Genomic DNA, 9,661 nt, shown 5'->3' with positions numbered 1-9,661 from the left:
TTCACGGATCATCAAGCTCTTTTATACCTAGTAAATAAACCTTGCAATACAGGGAGAATCGTACACTGGTTTATTATATTGCTAGAATTTGACTTCACAGTGGTGGTCAAAAAGGGTAAAACCCATGTGCGAGCTGATCATCTTTCAAGAATACACAGCGGGGAAGCTCCTCAAGGGGTAGATGATGACATACCAGATGCTTATCTTTTCAACATTGAAATGGTACCCAAATGGTCTCAAGAAATAGTTAGCATTCTCTCCTTTGGAAGTGAGTTTGATAATACAGGATGTAAATCCAAACAACAAACAATTCGACAAACAAAAAACTTTCAGTTGATAGCAGGACGGCTGTATCATCTTGAATCTGACTCAATCCTACGATTATGTATAAATCCGGAAGAATTCGAGTGCTACCTTGAAGAGGCACACGTCCAGGGATGTGCATTTCATTGTTCAACAGTGAAAACACACCAAAGACTGAAACAGTTAGGGGTTTATTGGCCAACTATGTATGCGGATACACATTCTTATGTTACCAATTGTACAATATGTAGTGCCAAACGACCAGTGGATCACGCAACTTTGTTTCGGGCGAACATAGCACCTGCATGGAGTCAATATATCATTGACTTCCTAACCACTAGAACGTTCCCTGAGAACATTACAAGAGCACGGGAGAAAGCTATAGAGCTGGAAGCTCGTGAATTTCAGTTAATTGGAAATCAACTCTATAAGCGGGGAAAAGACAATCAACTTAGAATCTGTGCAAGTGAAAGCGAATACCTGCTGATTCTCGAACATGCACATAGCGGAGTAAGTGGAGGCCACTTTTCGGGCGATAAGACGGCCAAACCTGTCTTGACCGTAGGAATCTGGTGGCCTACATTGCACATGGATGCCGATGAGTTTGTAAAGCGTTGTGATGCATGTCAACGCACCAAGATACCAATCAAAAGAGATGAGATGCCATTAAGGCCAATGATGGGGGCAAGGGCATTTGCAAAATGGGGCATTGATTTTGTGGGACCTATATCACCCCCTGCATATCGCACCCATACCCAATATATCATTGTGGCTACGAACTATCTCACAAAATGGGTCGAGGCCAAAGCAACACAAAAAGCTGATGCACGTACCACAGCTCAATTTTTGTATGAGAATGTTTTTGTACGTTACGGGTTACCAATAGAAATTGTCAACGACCGTGGAACACACTTCCTCAATGAAGTCATTGAATATCTACTAGAGGAATTCATGGTCATACATAGGAAATCAGCACCATACCATCCACAGGCCAATGGGAAAGCGGAGGCCACGAATAAAACACTATGCACGGTTCTCAATAAAATAGTGTCAGAATCAAGAACCGATTGGGATCAGCAGCTACACTCAACACTATGGGCATACAGGGTAGCTTACAAAACCTCAATAGGAACAACACCATATAACATGGTGTTTGGGCTAAATGCTATACTACCCATAGAGTTTTTAATCCCAACTCTACGAGTAGCAACAAGCTTGGAATGGACAGGGCATGAACTCTTTTCAAGAATTAATGATCTTGAAAGGCTAGATGAACTCCGCTTACGAGCTGTCGCTTTGATCTATGCTAAAAAGAGAAGACAAAAGGAATTTTTTGACAAACATGTGCGTACCAAAGAGTTCAAAACAGGTGATTACGTACTTGTTTATACCTTGAAGCAACATGCCAAGAAACTAAAAAAGCGAGGGATGGGACCATTTGTGATTCATGATCTATCACAAAGTGGAGTTGTCAAGCTTGCTACATTAGCAGGTGAAGAAATGCCAAACTGGATTAGTGGGTGTCGAATGAGGAGATATCATCTACCACTCACACAGGAGATGCTCCAACAAATTCACCAAGGGAAGCAAAGAATGAAGGAAAAACAGAGAGTACGAGAGGAAGCTCAAGCCGAAGCACAAGAACGCATTGCAAAAAGACGGCTTCTGCGACAACAACAACAGAGTAAATCACCATTGAGAATCAATGCCATTCGACTAATGAACTTGGAGGAGGAAACAGTAGAGCCAATAATTACAGTCAAGGTGGGCAACAATCAAGTTGAATCAACAGCCTTGCTCGATTCGGGTGCTCAAGCAAATTTGATCTCTTACGTATTATACCAACAACTCCAAGTCACAGATCAACTTCATCCTGCTCAACAAGTGCTGGAAAGTAGCACATCACACGCATTGAAAACATTAGGATGGACTATATTGCATGTACAACTACATCAATATATTTACCCACACTATGTGGTGACAAATGAAAGCACACAACAACCAATGATGCTAGGGCAACCTTGGCAAAAAGCATACAATGTCCAGATAGACTGGAAAGCAGAGGCGGTCAAAATTCAGCACGAACATGAACAACAGGTAATAGCTTTTGCTCAGAAGTACCATCATGATCAACTGCAAGCCATGCAAACACTGGCAATAAAGACAAAAGAACAAATACCATCAAAGAACAACATGAAACTTGAGACCAACAACCAGGTAAAGGCCAACCATGCTAATCACAGACAATTGAAGTCACCGGCTACACTACAAAAATCTAGGCTACCAAAACAAGGTAAACAAGTATGGATGCGGAAGGATAGAAAGGCCATGGCGGGAAGGAAACAATGTAACAACCGGATTCCAACAAAGCAGACGGTGCAACCCAAAACCAAGGTAACCAAGCAGATATGGATCCCAAAGAAAATGCTTAGCCATAACCCAAATGTCACTCACATTTGGATACCAAAGCAAAAGCCAAAGGAAATACTTACGGTACAAGCAACAATAGAAAGCAGACATCTGCAGGTCAACAAGGAGAACCGATATATGTGGATGCCGATGACAGACAAACCAGTGGCAAACAAGAAAGTGCCAAACCATCTACAAAAGTTGGCAGCACCAAACTACCAATGGAAAGCCAAGGCCATAAGGCCCATAGCTATCACATCTAGGCCATCTCTATCCTCAGATACAGATACGACTCCAACAACAGTGTCGGCAAAGCACTTGCCTCTTGCCAAAAAGACAATTAAACAGAGAGAAGTAGAATTACAGCTGCTACTTGCAAAGAAAGCAGGAAGCCTCGACGGCGAATGCCAATAAGCATCTTGCTTATTCCCTTCTCTTGCACAACATTAATTTTTCCATGCATTGACCGAGTATGCATAAAAGAGGGCCACATTAATTGGCCAGGCATTAGCACGACTTTTTCAACCTATGCACGACACATACTCCGAGGTGAAACCTTGTCGTCCAGGAGGACTCCGACTAGGAGGAGGGGAGGCATTCTCCATGCGGAACCAATAACAGAAACAAAAAAAAAAAGGGGCATGATTTTCGACTATTTTAAGGGTTAACGTTTGATTGCGAAATTTTCTGGAGTAACCCAAGTATATATGCCCTTATACAACATGAAGCTACAGGTATATGGGGCCAAACGCCAAATCAAGCCCCTAGGTGTGTGTATATAAGTAGAAATGGCCATTTTTTCAGGCAAAATATTGGTAAAACGAAGAAATCCGGCCATAAAAATTGCATGTGAGTATATATGATGTGTTGCGGTGATGTTTGTGATCTATTATGAATTTTGAGGATTTTCTGGGTTTGATTTGCTATTTGTTTTTTAATTTTGCTAATTTTCGGCAGAAAAACTTCAAAAATACAAAAAACAGGTGAAAAACAGTCGTAATGAAAAACAAAAAATATGGGGATGACCAGTGACTAAAGAACAACCTATGGTATAGTAGGGGTGAAATTATGAGACTGGAGCGGAAAGCGTGTTTTAGCCAGGTTTTGACCGAAATGACAAATTTCTGGTAAACATAGCAAATGGAGTCCAAATCAAGAAATTTTTGAGCCTAAACTGCATCTTGCAGAAAGATAGGAACACATGTCAAATTTCATGAAAAATGGTTCGGGGACTTCCATTATAAGAAATTTTCACCCCATTTTTAGCTCATTCTCACTATTGACTTTGTGGAGAGAGCTTCTGCCACCTAGAGCGGATCGACCTTTCAGCAGCTTCTACGACGTGCACGTCTACCCGACCAGCTCCAGACATGAGAGGTAGGCTCACTACCTTTAGCTTTTCGCGCATGTTTGTCATTCTGTCGCGAAAACTAGCGTAGAGGTCACATACAAAGCGAGCGGTAGAGACCTGCAAGTAGAAACGACGGCCTAACGGCTAACCCGAAAGCAACAAGACTTCATTGGCAGCTTACCCTAGTCTAGGAGACCAGTCTTGGATAGCCAAAGGCAGTGGGAAGCCATCGGGAAAAACCCTAATTCCCAGAAACCCGCAAGAGGCCACCAAATGGGAAATCAGCGAAACGGCGACCAAATGCTACCAAAATTTATGGGTAGGAACATCTCGACATGCTCGACAAGTCTATATGACCCGCATGACCAAAAAGTGACCCGAAGCAGCACTAAACCTCAGAAACGGCATCAGACACACAAAGCGTCAAAATGCACTTGTGGCCAAATCGCAAGTCCGTTTGCCACCAAACTTCACGAGCGTCTTTCTTAGACCATCAACAACCAAGTCCTATGGTGGTAGACCACCACAAATCATCAAAGGTATGTAAACACCACCATGGGTGCTTCTAGAGCGACAAATTGCCAAATGGAGCTCCGGTGAAGCCAAAGTCAACAAAAACCATACGGTAAGGATCCCCAAGGGATTGGGAAGCTATGGAGACCAACATTGAGGAATTTCATTGCCAAAAAGCATTCCAAAAGTCAGAAAACGGCTCGCAGGCTCTGAAGTCCACACAGGGAGTTATACTCTAGCCATTTGACTTTTTTTTTTGAAATTAGGCTAAAAAGGGACTTAGGGGGGCAAAGGGCAAGCACTGGGAGCACTAACACTGGAAAAATCATCAGGAGACATCCTACGCGTAGGATGTCTCAAGGGAATTTTTTGGCACAAAACCCAACAATTCTTGTCATGCACATGTTCTGAATGACAGTTACAAGCCGTACACCAAGTTTCATCACATTTGGATCAGATTTGACCTCATATGCATGGAAAAACGCAAAGTTAGGGCATAAAGGCACTAATGGGCCATTGACCTACCAAATCTTGTCCAAATCTCATGAAACCTGCACAACATATTCACATACACATCAGCTAACTTTCTGTGTGGTAAGGGAGTAAAAATGAGGAATAAGACATCCTACGCGTAGGATGTCTAATGGACCTTTTTGGCATGGAAGAAAAGTTTTGTCATTCCAGATTTGATTACCTCATCAGCAAGAGCCCATATGTCAAGTTTGAAGCCATTCTAATCACTTTTGACCCCCAACACCTTCAAGAAACACTTTTTGAGCCCAAAAACACCTCACAGAGTCCTACAGGCATCAAATCTTATCCAAATGCAAATCCAAGAACATGGCCATGTTCCATAGGCCAAGGACAACCCACAGAACAAGTTTCATGCAATTCTGATGAAATAGACATCCTACGCGTAGGATGTCTTAAGCTTGAATTTAGTCTTCTGTGCAAGAAATGACATCATAGGAGCCAATACCATGATGCATTGAGCCCATACACCAAGTTTCAACCCATTTGGACATCAATTGCTACCCATGATAGACAATCTACCCAAACTGTGACCTAAAGCCTAAATCAGCCCAAAAATCCACTTTTTGACATTCAAATTTAAATCCAAGCTTATAACCATGTTCCATGAGCCTTACACTACCTACATGTCAAGTATGAACCAATTCTGAAGAAAAAGACATCCTACACGTAGGATGTCTAGATGGATTTTTTTGGCCAGATTTGCACTGTGAGCACATGCACAGCTTCACAAGTTCCTTTTAAGCTATAATTTCAATTTTCAAGTCATTTGGATAAGTAAAACTCAGTTTAGCAGCTGATATGGAAAAAACGCTAACTTTGGATTGCTGAGTGCAACAGGATCTATGGCAGCCTCGAAGTCACCGGCAAAGAAGAAGAGAATGACAATCAAAGATTATCTGGACGAGGTGGAACCTTTTGTCATTCCGGAGGGAACACTAAAGCCCAACAGCACCTGGATACAGGAAGATCTGTTAGAGTCAAACGACCTAAAGATCTACCAGGGGGTGTTCAAAGACAATGACGGCAATGTAATAGAGCTGCCAATGCTGCCAAGAGAGCTCAATGAATTTGTCCGAAGCAAAATGGCCGGCTACTTGGAGAAAATTGACCTCCATAACTATTTCGAAGCAATACCAGCAGGAGTGGACGTCAAAAGAGTATGGGAGTTTGTAACAAGCATCAAAGAGGATGGAGTGGCCAAAGTGACAGATTTGCACGGCAGACCCGATACAGAGATCATTATCACGGAGCGGGTTGTAGCCCATGCACTAGATCTTTCCAATCAGGGAGACAGTGTGACAAAGAGAAGGGATGAAGTCAAGGTGTACAAAGAGAAAAAGGCTAATTACACCTTCGAAGACATCGCCAACCCAAAGGTGGCGATCATGAGCCAATTGTACAACCAGTACTTCCACATGTGCACGGAGAGGCCATAGAAGTACAGGATGCCGCCAGGTGCAATTGCCACAACGTTTACTTGGGCAATGACAAAAGGCATCCCAAAGATAATCAACTATGCGGCATACATACATGATAGCTTGGTAAAAATGGGAAACAAAAAGCCAACCTACATAGTGCCAAGAGAAATGATAACCAAGGTAATTTATGCAGCACTACACGCCAAGGGAAGGTGGCCTGACCCCCCATCTCAGAATGACTGGCTAAGGGTAAAGGAAGACAAAGAAGACGAGCCACAACAAGCACCAAGGGTGGCTACAAGGTTGAAGAGACGACTAGAGCCAGTGGCAGAGGAGCAACCTGAGCAGAAGAAAGGAAAAAAGGAATCTGCTCAAGTGCCGGCCAAAGAGACAAGATCACAAAAAGCGGCTAGACTCGAGAGGCTGATGGAGAGTTTTCGAGTAGAAAGAGCTCTCAAGGGTGATTTAAACGAATTATGGAAGCCATCTCTCGAGTCTATGTCCGGATCCTCCAGAAGAGTGCAGAGGGACCGCTTCGAAGACTATATCAAGAATTTCGAGATTCTTGATGCTGCAACGGAAAACATTCCCCATGTCCCTTTCACCGAGGAAGAAGTGGAGCAGATAAGGCAGACATTGCTAGATGAACAAGAAAACCAAGAAAGGAAAAGAAAAATGAAATCAGATAGAGACTTTAAGGGCAAACCTGCAGCTTTACAAGATAGCCCTAAACCCAGCCCACAGCCATCACCACCACCTCCTAGCAGTCCTCCACCAGAAGATAGGGAGGCTGGGGACAATCAAGAAGAACACCAGGCTGAGCAGCAAGAGCAAAGGCCAGAACCTGACCCCAAAGAAGAGACCAAGTCTGCGTCTGAACAAAAAGAGCTTGAGGAGGCATATTATGCATTTTTGGACCTGCTAGCTGCAGGTTATACAAGGGAAGAAGCCGCCACAGTCGCATTCGACTTGGTGAGAACAAAGCATAAAGAACAAATGCCAGGCATTCGGCTAGTCGAGCTAAAGGAAATTGCTACCGACACGGTAGACCTGCACCCGCCCTCGAATGATTGGGACGTGGTGATGACAATGCTAGCTGGAATAAGAGCACAATCGGTGGCATCAGACGAAGAATTAATAACTCTAAAGGCCACCGAAGAAAAAACTAAGATGGAAAGAGATATTCTGCGGGCACAAAGCCAAGGACAAAAAGAAAGAGAAGCTGACCTCCAGGCCAGCTTGGCCACGGCTCTACAAAACTGCCAAGCAAAGGAAGAAGCAAATGAGGCAGCAGCAAAAAGATTGCAAGCAGCTGAAGAAGAGTGTCTGCAACTCAGCAAGTCATTGCGAGATGTCGAAAAAGAACGGGATAATCTGACACTCCAACTAGCAGAGGAAACTAAAGAAGTAGAGGCCATGAGGAATGCAAAGGAAAAGGCAGAGATAGAACAAGAAGCAAGCCTGGATGAAGTCCTTGAGCTCAAGGACCAATTAAAAGTCAAAGATCAAACCATCCAAAGGCTGTGAGCATCACTTGCGAGAGTTAGAGCTACAAGCTCGACTCAAATCATTTCTGAGGGTCAAATATATAAGGAGTAGATGCAAGAACTCCAGAAGGAGTTGACTCTCGAGAAGAAGCAGAGGTTGATGATGGCTGAAGGTTCTATCGCAATGCAAACGAGATTGGAGGACAGCCGAAAAGCCCTACAAGAAGAATTGGAGAGCATAAAGATAAAGCTCGAGGAGGCTGAAAAGGTAAATGCTGAACTCAATGACCTCCTCGTGACTATGGGCGGAGAAGCTGAAGCGGAAAAGCAGACACTCCTCAAGCAAATAGAGGAATTGAAAGGCCGGCAACAAGCAGAAGCAAAGAGCTCAGGGCCAGCTGCCAATGAGGGCATCGACCTCGACAATGTGGCAGATCCTGTGGACACACCCATGCCAGAGGAAAGCATAGCAGGCTCCTCTCAAGAGCTCCAGGATCTAACACAAGAAGAGGAGGAAAAATTGAGTAAAGCAATAGAGGCAGAGCTCAAAGAAAGCACAAAGGAAGCCTTGGAATGGGAACAAAGGGTTTTCAAATCTATGACAATTCAGAAAATCGACGCCAGCAATCTCAGGCGTGAATGGATTCAACCCTCTCTCCCATATCCATTGCTGAAGTATGAGGCAGCAACAATAAACAGGCGAATCAGTGCAGACACCTCAAGGCCAGAAGGAGTAAAGCTAATAGTGGATTCTCAGCCAAAGTGGAGGAAGGCTTGGCTTACCAAGTACCCGCAATACCTAATACACTTGGTAGAGGCACCAAAACACATCAGAGATAACCTCAGCTTCTGTCCTCTACCAAGGGTTAGGACGTGGAAAGCACAAGAAATCTTACAAAAAAGCCAACCCACTTGGCTGAACTACCCAAATCTGCCAGGCGTGAAGGCAGGTGAGAGAATAAGTGAACAATACATGGTGAAAACCCTAACGGGTTCCATAAAGTTGTTCACTGGCTCACCTGACCTTACATGCATTATGATGAGAAAGATCTGCAAAACCATCCTAGCAGTGTTTGAGACCTTCAAACCAGGACAGGTGACTGACAGCATATTCTTCTTCCAGGACACATACAGATGTGCTTATGATATGTCAGGTCAGCCTTCCAAAGAGGTTATACATGCGTTGTATCAAAGAATTATGTTTCTCCCATCCTATCACCTCCAGGCATTTGAAGAAGCATTCTACACGGGGTTCTTCACCATGCATACAAATATCTTCGGCCCAACAATGCTAAATCTACATGCACGGTACAAATCACTGCTAAAGATGCGGGAGACTCTAAGATGAAGCAAAGGTTCAAGGCCATGTCGGGGACGACATGAACAAGGAGGGGAGGGGGTGTTAGAAGCTGGACACACCCCACAACATCTAACTACTCGGCGGACTATTATTTTCTGTAATTATTCATTCGTTAAAGAAAACCCAATTTTTCACCTTGTAAATATTAGAACTTACAGAAGTTTCCAGCTTGTATCCCAGTTTTGATAGTTAGATGGAGTAGATGGTTGATTGTGGAACTTTAGGGTTTGAGAAGTTGTAAGGTATATATACCACTTTTTGACCTTAATGAAAAACTTCTTGTCAT

Source organism: Adiantum capillus-veneris, chromosome 26 (genome assembly GCF_014529385.1).
Source record: "Adiantum capillus-veneris isolate H3 chromosome 26, ASM1452938v2, whole genome shotgun sequence".
NCBI lineage: Eukaryota > Viridiplantae > Streptophyta > Polypodiopsida > Polypodiales > Pteridaceae > Adiantum > Adiantum capillus-veneris.
Note: the sequence above shows the minus strand (reverse complement) of the source record.